Source organism: Symphalangus syndactylus, chromosome 6, assembly GCF_028878055.3.
Source record: "Symphalangus syndactylus isolate Jambi chromosome 6, NHGRI_mSymSyn1-v2.1_pri, whole genome shotgun sequence".
Taxonomy (NCBI): domain Eukaryota; kingdom Metazoa; phylum Chordata; class Mammalia; order Primates; family Hylobatidae; genus Symphalangus; species Symphalangus syndactylus.
Genome location: NC_072428.2, coordinates 55,129,158 through 55,143,424, shown reverse-complemented (window position 1 = coordinate 55,143,424; position 14,267 = coordinate 55,129,158).

Genomic DNA, 14,267 nt, shown 5'->3' with positions numbered 1-14,267 from the left:
GGCTTTAGGCAAATCATTTAACTTCTTTTATCATCTTAAAAGAAGAGAGACAATAATGTCCAGCGATGTACAGATAAATGTGTAATAACCAACTTGCTAAATAAAAAAGCCCTGATTTGAAGTGGTTGCACTTCTGTGGTATAAATACTCCACATAGCAGAATTCAAGCTACAAGATATTGATGCCGTAGAATGCAGAGTTAGGAAGAGATGCACAGTATCACACCATTATTTCCACCATACAGACCCAATAAACATAAATAACCTCAAGAGCATAGATAGGCCAGGCATAGTGACTCGCATCTGTAATCTCAGTACTTTGGGAGGCAAAGACAGGAGCATCCCTTGATCCCAGGAGTTCGAGTCCAGCTTGGGAAACATAGTGAGACCTGTCGTTCTAAAAAAAAAAAAAACCACAAACGAAAAAGAGCATAGATAGTAGTAAAACACTTAGGAAGTGATGAAATTTGAATATTGGCTTGTGTTTAATATAATTTGATTGTACATTTATATAATTTAATTTTTAGTAATGGCTCTGTTTAACTGACTTGCAAACTTTCTGAAAATTTAACATTCAGCTCTCATAAGCAAGTACCAGCCAGCTCTCGTGCATCACTGTAAATAATTTGTCTACCTTGCATGATTGAGAGGGTTGAAAGTAACATGTTCTGTGCCTTGGAGATAATTAAGTGCTCCATAAATGGCAACTATTATTATATAACAAACACTTATATACCACTGACTATATGACAGGCTCCATTCCAAGTGCTTTACAAATATAAACCCATCCAATCTCCATAACAACCCTAGAAAGTAAAGCATGTTATTATTCCCTTTATTCAGAAAAGTAAACTCCATCACAGAGAGGTTAAATAACTTGCCCAAGGTCACAAAGCAACACAGCTAGAATTATAACCCAGGCAATCTGGCTACAGCATCCATGATCTTAAACACTGTGTTTTGCCGTCTCATTATTAGTTTACAACTGTACATATAAAACCAATAATAAGTACAGTGAACTCTAACACGTTTTATTGCAGAATTTTGGGATTCCTGTGCACATCAGTCAAGTGAGAATTGCTTTCAGTAGAAACCAAGTAACAAACTGGATATGTTGAGTGTCACATGGTATGACAATATAGAGTCCAGGCAAATAAAAGTTAATCTTGAAAGTTTTTGAGTCAGGTATTGGAGGTAAGGGAAGTTTGGGGGGAGTATAGACCTTTGATTAGATTTAGAAGGGAACTACAGCTAGCAAATGCCAGTGAAGAAGCCTAGGACTGTGTCCAGGAGATTAGTATTTTATCTAGATGATGCCTGAAGGCTTCATTTTAGGGTCAAAAGTAAACCAGAAAAGAGAACTCCTCTGTACTTTTACTCCCATGAATCCTAGATGAAGAGTCTTTTAGGTTGTATACATTGCTTGGATGATAATAACTATCATTGATTGAGCACATACCGTGTTTTGAGTACCTTGCCTAGAGTGGCTGATTTAATCCTCAGCCAATCCTGTTAGATTCAATTATCCCTTCACCAAAAAAGGACCCAAATTTGAGGTCAATTTTATGTTAATGGGAAGAGTGAGTAGAAAACAATTCCATGTAAGTTCTAAGACAAGGTTTGCTTAAACAAATAACTAAGTAGGACTTTACAACTAGCCTCATCCTAATATAATAATAATAATGACAACACCACCTCCAGCATTTAATACTTCTTAATAAATGTTTACTGATTTAGTCTTTTTGTTTGTTTGGTTGGTTGGTTGGTGTTTTGAGACAGAGTCTCACTCTCTCTCCCAGGCTAGAGTGCAGTGGTACGATCTTGGCTTGCTGCAATCTCCGCCTCCTGGGCTCAAGCAATCCTCCTGCCTCAGCCTCCCGAGTAGCTGGGATTACAGGCACCTGCCACCATGCCTGGCTAATTTTTATATTTTTAGTAGAGATGGGGTTTCACCATGTTGTCCAGGCTGGTCTTGAACTCCTGACCTCAGGTGATCCATCCGCTTTGGCCTCCAAAGTGCTGGGATTACAGGCGTGAGCCACCACGCCTGTTCTAACTTAGGTGTAATTACACTAAAAGCAGTGAGATTTAAGGGGGAAAATATAGGATTGAGAAACAAGGAGACCTCAAAGAGTGTTCACTGTGAATTATCATTCACTGCATGTGTAGGCACTATGCTAGGCCTTTTACTTGAATATTTTCATTTAATCTTTGGAACGACCGATAAAGTAAGTATTATTACTTACCTACTATTACCTCTATTTTATAGACGTCACTTAGCTTAAATTATTATCCCTATTGTACAGATGAAGAAACTGGAGCTCAGAGAAATTAAGTAACTTATCCCAAACCATATAGGTAGTAAGTGGTAAAGATGTGTTTCCAGCCCAGGTGTGCCCAAAGCCCATGTTCTCAACACTGTGGTTGTCTTTACACGATAGCATTTGGCTGATTTTTGTTCTCTTCTTTATATCTATTTTTTCTTATATGTGTTTGGAAATTTTAACAAGAGTCCATATCATTTTTATTTATTTATTTTTTTGAGATGGAGTTTCACTCTTGTTGCCCAGGCTGGAGTGCAATGGCATGATCTCGGCTTACTGCAACCTCCGCCTCCCGGGTTCAAGTGATTCTCCTGCCTCAGCCTCTGGAGTAGCTGGAATTACAGGCACGCGCCACCACACCCGGCTAATTTTGTATTTTTAGTAGAGACGGGGTTTCTCCATGTTGGTCAGGCTAGTCTCGAATTCCCGACCTCAGGTGATCCGCCCACCTCAGCCTCCCAAAGTGCTGGGATTATAGGCGTGAGCCACTGCACCCGGCCAAGATTCCGTATCATTTTTATAATCAGAAAAGAATGAACATATTTTCATTTTGAAAAAATGCAGCATTTAGCAACGTCAAATTAACTCTTTTTATTCCAGTCCTCTGTAATGTTTCCCTATTTAAAATGTAAAAGGTGGCTGAGCGAGGTGGCTCATGCCTATAATCCCAGCACTTTGGGAGGCCGAGGCGGGCGGATCGCCTGAGGTTGGGAGTTTGAGATCAGCCTGACCAACATGGAGAAACCCTGTCTCTACTAAAAATACAAAAATTAGCTGGGTGTGGTGGCAGGCGCCTATAATCCCAGCTACTCAGGAAGCTGAGGCAGGAGAATCGCTTGAACCCGGGAGGCGGAGGTTGCAGTGATCCTAGATCCTGCCATTGCACTCCCCTCTGGGCGACAGAGACTCCATTTCAAAAAAAATAAAATGTAAAAGGCAATCTCCAGAAAGGACTAGAACCACCATTCCTACCTACAACATCTTAAATGTCACTTTTTTAAAAATTAAAAAAAGAAACTCACTCCTTATTCCTTAAGGATGAGACTTACCATAGGTGCCTCATGTTGAGAACAAAAGCAGTTCTCCAGAAGCCAGAATAATCAATCAGCCAAAGCATTTTCTAGCCAAAGGAGAGGTCAGACAAAACTGTTGGGGATGTTGGTGTCAGGTGCCACCAGCAGTGGGAACCATAGGACCGAACCACCTCAGCCTCCATGCCTCAAAAAAGAACCTAAGATAGGTGTCAGAAGTAGAAAGCTGACCCTCCTCTGTCTTCTTCTTCATCCCCACTTCATCCCAGAAATAATCGCATCAGAGAGTCTAATGATTCTGATAGGGCATGCAGTGGGAAATCTAGACAGGGCTCAATATTGGGGCAGGGTGATGAGCAATCAACCTATATGCAGGCAGGATCCCCAAACTCAGAGGAGGGAAGAAGGCAAGGCCTCTGGACAGGAAAGGAAGCCCTTGGGCACAACTTAGGAACCCTACCAGTTGGCTAGCCTTCAGGGATACTACAGGTTTATTGGGGGTAACGTTTTCCAAGCAGGGTAACAGGTCAACTAAGGAGTATAAGATTAAAGTAATCTTAAGACCGGGCTCGGTGGTTTATGCCTATAATCCCGGCACTTGGGGAAGCCAAGGCAGGAGGATCGCTCGAGGCCAGGAGTTTAAGGCCAGCCTGGCCAACATGGCAAAACCCTGTCTCTACTAAAAATACAAACATTAGCCAGGTGTGGTGGCTCACTCTTGTAATCCCAGCTACTTGGGAGGCTGAGGCGGAAGGATTGCTTGAACCTGGCAGGTGGAGTTTGCAGTGAGCCAAGATCCTGCCACTGCACTCCAGGCTGGGCAACACAGTGGGACCCTGTATCAAACACAAAACAAAAAAAGAAGTAATCTTAACACTAACATATTTCTTGTTGACACAGATGTATTTAGTAATTAGATCACTCATTCATTCATTCATTTAACAAACATTGCTACAGGCCTCTTGTACACCAGGCTCTATGTGATTCATGGGGACACAGCATGGTCTTCATCTCTGGGAGTTTACAGTCTGTATAGAGTAAACAGCAATACAGTGTGAGGGAATCACAGCGTGCCACAAGAACCGGAGGAGGCAGCTCACCTAGCCCAAAGATCAGAGGAAATCAGGGAAAGACTTTGGACCTGGATACCAGGGATATATACCATGTAATCCTTCCTTTCATTTGGCACAATATATAAGAAATGAAATCGGAGTGCTGTCTTTTTTTTGCCAGGCTGGAGTACAGTGGTGCAATCTTGGGTCACTGCAACCTCTACCTGCTGGGTTCAAGTGATTCTCATAACTCAACCTCCCGAGTAGCTGGAACTACAAGTGTGCACCACCACGCCTGGATAATTTTTGTATTTTTGGTAGAGACAGGGTTTCACCATGTTGGCCAGGCTTGTCTCAAACTCCTGGCTTCAAGTGATCCACCCACCTTGTCCTCCCAGAGATCTGGGATTACAGGCATAAACCACCATGCTTGGCCAGAGTGCTGTCTTTGTTACAACTTTTAACAATACATCACAAGCCTGTATTTCTTCTTTTTCAAAAAGTTATTTAGGCCAGGCATGGTGGCTCATGCCTATAATCCCAACACTTTGGGAGGCTGAGGTGGGAGGATTACTTGAGTCCAGGAGTTTGAGACCAGCCTAGGCAACACAGAGCAACCGCATCTCTACAAAAAAAGAAAAAGAAAAAAATAGCCAGGTGTGGTGGCTTGTGCCTGTAGTCCTAGCTGCTCGGGAGGCTGAGGCAGGAGGATCACTTGAGCCCAGGACATCAAGGCTGCATTGAGCTATGATCATGCCACTGCACTCCAGCTTGGGTGACAAAGCAAGACCCTATCTCAAAAATAAAAGCATTTTTTAAAGTTATCATAAACTTTTATGAGAACATGTGTATCTTGCATAGACTGTCTTGTGGAATGTATAGCTACCCAGGCCAGGCCAGGACACATAACCCTCATGACAGCTGGTGACGTAGGACCTCAAGGACAATGAGATAAGCCTCCAGGTGCTTGTTCTAAAACACCTTATCAGCGCTATAAAAATCAGTGTAAAATCCCTCAGTTACCAAAACTAAGTGGGTGAGCCAAGAGGACACTGTGATACTGGTTTTCCTGTTCCATACATATACCACCCCATCATGCTCCCAGCTACACTCACATCCCAGCCTGTTTATTCCTCAGCTCGCTCACCAGAGGTTCACATCTCTACCTCTGCTGCCTCAGACATTCAGAAAAAGAGCAGGAGGACCTCCCATCCCCACCTTGCATATGCTTTGTATAAATTTTTTCCTTTCTCCCTTCCCTTGGGGGCTGGGAGAATGCTTGGAGTAGTGATGCTAAAAGTGAAGATAACTGGAAACTGGCTATGGGCAGTTTTGTCTTAAGCACATCATTTCTGAATTTTTTGTTTGTTTGTTTTGAAACAGAGTCTCCCTCTGTCACCCAGGCTGGAGTGCAGTGGCGTGATCTTGGCTCGCTGCAACGTCCGCCTCCTGGGTTCAAGCAATTATCCTACCTCAGTCTCCCGAGTGGCTGGGATTACAGGCGCCCGCCACTATGCCAGGCTAATTTTTGTATTTTTAGTAGAGATGGTGTTTCACCATATTGGCCAGGCTGGTCTCGAACTCCTGACCTGGTGATCGCCCACCTCAGCCTCCCAAAGTGCTAGGATTATAGGCGTGAGCCACTGCACCCGGCCTCTGAATTCTTACAATGTGTGTCAGGTGGGGTTGGCATTCAGGGCTAGAAAGAAGCATATGATCCTTTTTTCAGAGAACATTGGTTTCTGCCCCCAAACACTGCTGGTCAGGGAGGCTTCCTGAGGAGCTGTCACGTGGGCTCAGCTTTCATGTCAGGTAAAGAAGGGCAAGGGCTGTTCCAGACACAGTCTGGATGGAGTGAGCTGCTCTCTTTGCCTCATTGTCTTTTGACCTAATTGCTTCTTTCTGTATGACTGCTCTGTTTTCTTCTCTGCTTAACCATAGTTTTTGTTTCCTCATAATTTTAGTGTAAACACAGCCATTGTTGCCATGGCTCATCTTAACTACCACTTCCAGCTTTTGGCCCATGACTAACTACAGATTTTCTCAACAGTTCCCCATTTTGTAATTCCTAAATGGCCCAGTCCAATTTGCTCAACTTATTTCAGTTTTTGTTTTCTTTTAAATTTCAGATTATCAAAATTTTTTCAGGATACTAAGCAGCCCGTGGACAGGTTCCTCTTGAACAAGTGCTCATTCATTCATTCCTCACTTGTTCACTGAGTTTCTTAGAGTTCACTATATATATGAGATACAATAGTATACAAGAGACATATGGCCCAGGTTGGAGACAGATAAGTTAACAAACAGTTAAAAGACCATGTTGGCCGGATGCGGTGGCTGACGCCTGTAATCCCAGCACTTTGGGAAGCCGAGGCAGGTGGATCACCTGAGGTCAGGAGTTCAAGATCAGCCTGAGCAACATGGTGAAACCCCATCTCTACTAAAAATACAAAAATTAGGCTAGGAGCAGTGGCTCACACCTGCAATCTCAGCACTTTGGGAGGCTGAGGCAGGTAGATCACGAAGTCAGGAGTTCGAGACCAACCTGGCCAACATGGTGAAACCCCGTCTCTAGTAAAAATACAAAAATTAGCTGGGTGTGGTGGCGGGCACCTGTAATCCCAGCTACTCGGGAGGCTGAGGCAGGAGAATTGCTTGAACTGGGAGGCGGAGGTTGCAGTGAACCAAGATTGCGCCATTGCACTCCAGCCTGGGCGACAGGGCAAGACTCTGTCTCAAAACAAACAAACAAACAAACAAACAAAAAGTATTAGCTGAGTGTGGTGGTGGGCGCCTGTAATCCCAACTACTTGGGAGGCTGAGGCAGGAGAATTGCTTGAACCCAGGAGGCGGAGGTTGCAGTGAGCCGAGATCATGTCACTTCACTCCAGCCTGGGCTAAAGAGCGAGACTCCATCGCAGAAAAAAAAAAAAAAAAAAGAATGCATTGAATTTGGTCTCCATCGGCTAGAAGAGTGACAGGCACAAAAGCCAGAGTTCAGTAATTTAAGAAATGAAGAGTGAGAAGAACTGAAGATAGAAGGTGAAGACAACTCTGGCCAATTAACTACATGGAAATGGAGAGGTGGAAGGGGTTGAGGATGGTCATGAGCTTCATAGCATGTCTGTCTAAGCCACAGGGCTAGGAGGTGGTGGTGGACGTTTGTCTTAGGAAAAGGCATGCCAGGCATTGTGGGGTCTGCTCCGTCTAGAGTGTTGTCAGTCAGGGAGGCCTGACTGGAGGAACTGAAGGCTGGAATCTGCAGGAGGCGACATGGAAAGGGAATTCTTCAAAGGCCTTTTATTATTATTATTATACTTTAAGTTTTAGGGTACATGTGCACAATGTGCAGGTTTTCATCCCTGGTTCCCAGCACCCTGCTTGGCTGAAACTGGAATGGACAGGCCCTTAGCAAATATTTATCGGCTGGAAACTGAATGCCTGGTGAATAGATGGATGGGTGGATGAAATTGAATTAAATATTGTTCTGCTCTATAGTCCCTTTTGTTGAGTTACAGAATATTGTTTGTGGAAGGTGTTGTCTACTTTTCCTTGCACCACTGCAATGACTATTGTCTGTTATCAAGTGAGCATTATAGATAAGCTAATGGGGAAATCCAGCTTCCTTCAAAGACCCAGTGATCAGAAATGAGGACAGAGAGGCGACGAGCCCAGGTCCTAAACAGGCTTGAGGGCTGCAAAGAGCCCTGCTGCTAGAGACCCCATAGGGAGGCTTCACATGTTCCTACGTACAACCTTGACACACAGTACTTTAGTACACACTCCATATGTTTGGGGTTGACCAATTTAAAGTATCTTACCTTTCAATATTTTCTTCCTAAGGCAAAATCAGATAGTGGACCTCCCCAACTAACTTCCCTCATTTCCCCTTGCTCTATGATGCCTCCACCACCCCTCTGCTCTCCTCATACCTGCCCTATTTCAGGCCCTCCTATCATCAGTCTTTTCTTTTAAGTTGTTTTTCTGCTAATAAAGGAAATGCCTGCTCGTTCTCATCTTTTCTAGCCTCATCTCTCCTCCAATCTGCCCTCCCTGGCCCTGGTTCATCTTTAACACAAGTTCTAGGATGATGTTTCTTTTCTTTCTTTCTTTCTTTTTTTTTTTTTTTTTGATACAGAGTCTTGCTCTGTCGCCAGGCTGGAGTGCAGTGGTGTGATCTCGGCTCACTGCAACCTGCCTCCTGGATTCAAGTGATTCTCCTGCCTAAGCCTCCCAAGTAGCTGGGACTACAGGTGCCCACCACCATGCCCAGCTAATTTTTATATTTTTAGTAGAGACAGAGTTTCGCCATGTGGGCCAAGATGGTTTCGATCTCTTGACCTCATGATCCACCTGCCTCGGCCTCCCAAAGTGCTGGGATTACAGGTGTGAGCCACTGCCCCAGGCCCAGATGATGTTTCTGAAACACAGATCTGATGATGTTACTCCCTGCTTAAAACCCTTTGGTGGTTCTCTGTTGATTTTAGAATAAAGTCTCTCTCTCTCTCTCTCTCTCTCTCTCCTTCCTTCCTTCCTTCCTTCCTTCCTTCCTTCCTTCCTTCCTTCCTTCTTCCCTGCTTCCCTCCCTCCCTCCCTGCCTCCCTCCCTCCTTTCTTCCTTGATGGAGTCTCACTCTGTCACCCAGGCTGGACTGCAGTGGCACGATCTCAACTCACTGCAACCTCCACCTCCCGGGTTCAAAGGAGTCTCCTGCCTCAGCCTCCTGAGTAGCTGGGACTATAGATGCATGCCACCACGCCCGGCTAATTTTTTTTGTATTTTTAGTAGAGATAGGGTTTCACTCCTGACCTCAAATGATCTGCCCACTTCAGCCTCCCAAAGTGCTGGGATTACAGGTGTGAGCCACCGTGTCCGGCAAGTCTCAGTTTCTTAGTAGAGAAGACAGGAGCGTTCAAGGCTCTTCAGGTTCTGGTCCTTCTTCCACCTTCCTCTTCAGCAATGTCAAACTGCAGTAGCGCCAGCATCATCCAACAGCACACACCTGCTCTCACAGCCACATGCCTTCGCTTCCTGCTTCTGCTGCAGCCTGAAATATCGCCCTTGACTCTGCTCCATTCCTTTGTGTCTGGAAGCTTGAGAGCCTCCTTCCTGGCATTTGTCTCATGGCCTCCTGCTGATTAAACACAGTTCAGATGGTGCTGCTGCTTCTCATCTGGCTGGGCAAGATTCTGTTTCAGCTTGTGATTTCCACGAAATATCCAATCCCATCAGGCATTTGGGGATTTGGGCAGTGTACCAAGGATGTGAGGAGTGTGGGGGAAGGGGTACACTGCACAGTTCACACAATTTACACCTAAGATTTCCCACCTGAGGTCTCTCCTCTCCAAAATTCCCTTGTTTCAGCCAGCTTCCCAGCCCAGGGTATTTTAGTCTTCCCCCTTCTCCTTGTTAGGAACACATGCGTGCATGCATGTGTGTGTGTGCGTGTGTGTGTGTGTGCGTGTGTGCATGTGTGTGTGCGTGTGCGCACATGTGTTGCATGTGTGCGTGCATGCGTATGTGAATGTGTGTGTGCGTGCATGTGTATGTGTGCGTGCGTGTGTGTGTGTGTGTGTGTGTAAACCTCCCTTGTCTCACGCAACACAATCCCACCCTTTCTCTACCCAAGTTCCAGGAGGCTATAGGGTAGTTTTTCATAGATTATCCTAATTTCTTCTCAAGATACTTTGGCACCAGTTGCTAAAAAAATTAAAGAGGCGTCCATTCCTTACACATCTCTCTCACTGGGTTTGCTGTGAGCTCCTGAAGGCCAGGCCCATGTCTAATTCATCACTAGTCCCTGTTCCAGCTGGAGCCTGGCACACACATGGCCAGGCCACAAATGAGCCACCAGACGGTGGCATGGCTAGAAGAGGCTGGGAAGTATGGGATAGCAGGTCAGTAAGGAATGCCTTCATTTTTCATCCTGGAGGGTTGGGTTTCTGATGAGCTGCCCCCAGCCCCCCACTGTTCTCAGAGCTGATTCATACCCAGAAATATATCCTCTGCCTCTGTCAATACATCTCAGCCTTTCAGAACCCCATTAGGCCAGACAAAAGGACCGTCCATCTGCTGGGCACTTTCTTTCTTTCGTTTTTTTTTTTTTTTTTTTGAGACGGAGTCTCGCTCTTTAGCCTAGGCTGGAGTAAAGCGGCGTGATCTCAGCTCACTGCAACCTCCGCCCCCTGGGTTCAAGCAATTCTCCTGCCTCAGCCTCCCAAGTAGTTGGGATTATAGGTGTGCACCACCACCACGCCCAGCTAATTTTTTGTATTTTTAGTAGAGACAGGGTTTTGCCTGGTTGGCCAGGCTGGTCTCGAACTCCTGACCTCAGGTGATCCATCTGCCTCGGCCTCCCAAAATGCTAGGATTACAGGTGTGAGCCACCACGTCTGGCCTGCTGGGCACTTTCACAAGGCATTTCCTCCTCCAGGAAGCTGGTCTCCCTCTGTGGCCATCCCTGGGAACCATATTTCCCACAGATCACCTGTCCAACAGCAGGTGCCAAGTCTACTCCCATCCTTACTGCCCCTCGCTGAGCACAGGCCCCGCCATCTTTCAGCCTCCCTGCTGTCTTCCTGTCTCCATTTCCACCTCTTCCAGTCTGTCCTCCACACTCACCACTAGAAATATGGTTCTAGGCCAGGCATGGTGGCTCACGCCTGTAATTCTAGCACTTTGGGAGGCCAAGGTGGGCGGATCACTTTAGGTCAAGAGTTCAAGACCAGCCTGACCAACATGGCGAAACTCCGTCTCTACTAAAAATACAAAAATTAGCCAGGCGTGGTGGCACATGCCTGTAATCCCAGCTACTTGGGAGGCTGAGGCAGGAGAACGGCTTGAGCCTGGGAGACGAACATTGCAGTGAGCTGAGATCACACCACTACACTCCAGCCTGGGCGACACAGTGAGACTTCATCTCAAAAAAAAAAAGATGCTTCTAAATGCTAAACTGACCTTCACCACCACCCCCCCACTCCAGGTAAAATTCCTTCCATGACCCCCTACTGCTTTATTTTAATAACTTTATTGATAAACAATTTACATACCATAAAATTTACCCATTTTAAGTATACAGTCAGGTGAATTTTAGTAAATTTATAGTTGTGTAAACATCACCCAAATCCAATCTTAGAACACTTCCATCGTCCCCAAAGTTTCCTTGTGCCTTATATTCTCCACTTATACAGTCAATCCCTACCTCACCCCTTAGCCCTAAGCAACCACTGACCTGCTGTCTCTATAATTTTGTCTGTTCTAAAAATTTCATGCAACGTGCTGGGCATGGTGGCTCGTACCTGTAATCCCAGTGGTTTGGGAGGCCAAAGTGGGAGGATAGCTCCTGGAGTTCAAGACCAGCTTGGGTAACATAGTGAGACCCTCTCTCTATAAAAAATTTAAAAATTAAATTTAAAAAATTAAGCCGGGCATGATGACTCATGCCTGTAATCCCAGCACATTACAGGCATGAGCCAGGAGACTGAGGCAGGAGGATAGCCTGAGCTCAGGAGTTTGAGACCAGCCTGGACAGCATGGCAAGACCCCGTCTCTACAAAAAAAATTAGCTGGGCATGGTGGTGTATGCCTGTAGTCTGATATACACAGGAGGCTGAGGTGGGAGGATCACTTGAGCCTGGGAGGTCGAGGCTGCAGTGAGCCATGACTGTGCCGCTGCATTCAATCCTGGGCAACAGAGCAAGACCCTGTAACAACAACAACAACAACAAAATTAAAAAATAAAAACAGAAACTTAATGCAGATGGAACCATATAACATGTAGTTTTTATGTATGACTTCTGTTTTGGGCTGAATTTTGTCCCTCCCAAATTCATATGTCAAAGTCCTAACCTCCAGGACCTCAGAATGTGACTGTATTTGGAGACAGTCTTTAAAATGGTACTTAAGTTAAAATTAGGGCATTAGAGTGGGTCTTAATCTAATGACAGGTGTCCTTATAAGAACAGATGAGGACTTGTACATGTACAGAGGGAAGACCATGTGAAGACATGGGGAGAAGATGGCCTTCTGCAAGCCAAAAAGAGAGGCTTCAGAAGAAATCAACTCTGACAACACCTTGATTTCTAGCCTTCAGAACTGTGAGAAAAAATATTTGTTTTTTTTGTGTATTTGTGTGTTTTTTGAGATGGAGTCTCACTCTGTTGCCCAGGCTGGAGTGCTGGAGTGCAATGGCACAATCTCAGCTCACTGCAACCTCCACCTCCCAAGTTCAAGCGATTCTCCTGCCTCCGCCTCCCCAGTAGTTGGGACTATAGGTGCCCACCATTACACCTGGCAAATTTTTGTATTTTAGTAGAGACAGGGTTTCGCTAATGTTGGCCAGGCTGCTGTCAAACTCCTGACCTCAAGTGACCTGCCCGCCTCAGCCTCCAAAAGTGCTGGGATTACAGACGTGAGCCACCACACCTGGCCAAAATTTGTATTAAGTCACCTAGTCTGTGGTACTTTGTTATGGCAGCCCAAGCAAACGAATGTATTGTCTTTCATGTTAGTGCAAATATCAGTAGTTGATTACTTTTTATTGCTGAGTAGTATTTTATTGTATGAGTGTACCATATTTTATTCATTTACTGACAAGACGATGGGTGTTGGATAAATTCCAGTTTTGGTACTAAAAAATTTGCATATGAGTCTTGCTCTGAATGTGTTTTTGTTACCTAGTGGTGCATCTCAGTGCCTTATTTTATTTTATTTTTTGAGATGGAGTCTCACTCTGTCGCCTGGGCTGGAGTCAGTGGAGTGATCTCGGCTCACTGCAACCTCTGCCTCCCGGGTTCAAGCGATTCTCCTGACTCAGCCTCCCGAGTAGCTGGGACTACAGGTGTGCACCACTACACCCAGCTAATTTTTGTATTTTTAGTAGAGACGGGGTTTCACCATGTTGTTTGGCCAGGATGGTCTTGATCTCTTGACCTCATGATCCGCCTGCCTCGGCCTCCCAAAGTGCTGGGATTACAGGCGTGAGCCACTGTGCCTGGCCATTTTTTTTTTTTTTTTTTTTTTTTTTTTTTGAGACGGAGTCTTACTCTGTCACCCAGGCTGGAGTGGAGCGGTGCAATCTCAGCTCATTCAACCTCTGCTTCCTGGGTTCAAGCGATTCTTCTACCTCAGCCGCCTGGGTAGCTGAGACTACAGGTGCCCGCCACCACCCCTGGCTAACTATTTTTTTGTATGCTTTTAGTAGAGACGGGTTTTCACCATATTGGCCAGGCTGGTCTCAAACTCCTGATCTTGTGATCCGCCCGCCTCAGCCTCCCAAAGTGTTGGGATTACAGGCGTGAGCCACCGCGCCTGACCCTCTCAGTGCCTTTAAGATCAAGTTTGAGGCCGGGTGCTGTGGCTAATACCTGTAATACCAACACTTTGAGAGACTGAAGTGGCAGGATCACTTGAGCCCAGGAGTTTTAGACCAGCCTGGGCAACATAGTCATACCCCATCTCTACAAAAACTGAAGAAATGAGTCAGGCATAGTAGCATGTGACTGTGTTCGCAGCTACAGGGGAGGCTGAGGTGGGAGGTTCACTTAAACCCAGGAATTTGAGGCTTCAGTGAGCTGTGACCACGCCACTGTACTCCAGCCTGGGTGACAGAGCAAGACCCTGTCCCAAAAAAAGAGACCAAATTTGAGCTTTTTACCACCTCAACTTCACCTCTCACCCCTAGCTGCTTCTTATGTATGCTCCAGCAACACAGACTGCTGATAAGTCCAGGCACATACCGTGTTATTTCCCACAAGTCTTTGTATATGCTGTGCTCTCTTCAGAAGTATCCTCCTTAGTGTCCTCAGCCATAAAGAAGGCAAGTGTCTTCTCTGCCAGGCTAGTTTAGGGCTCCTTTCCTTT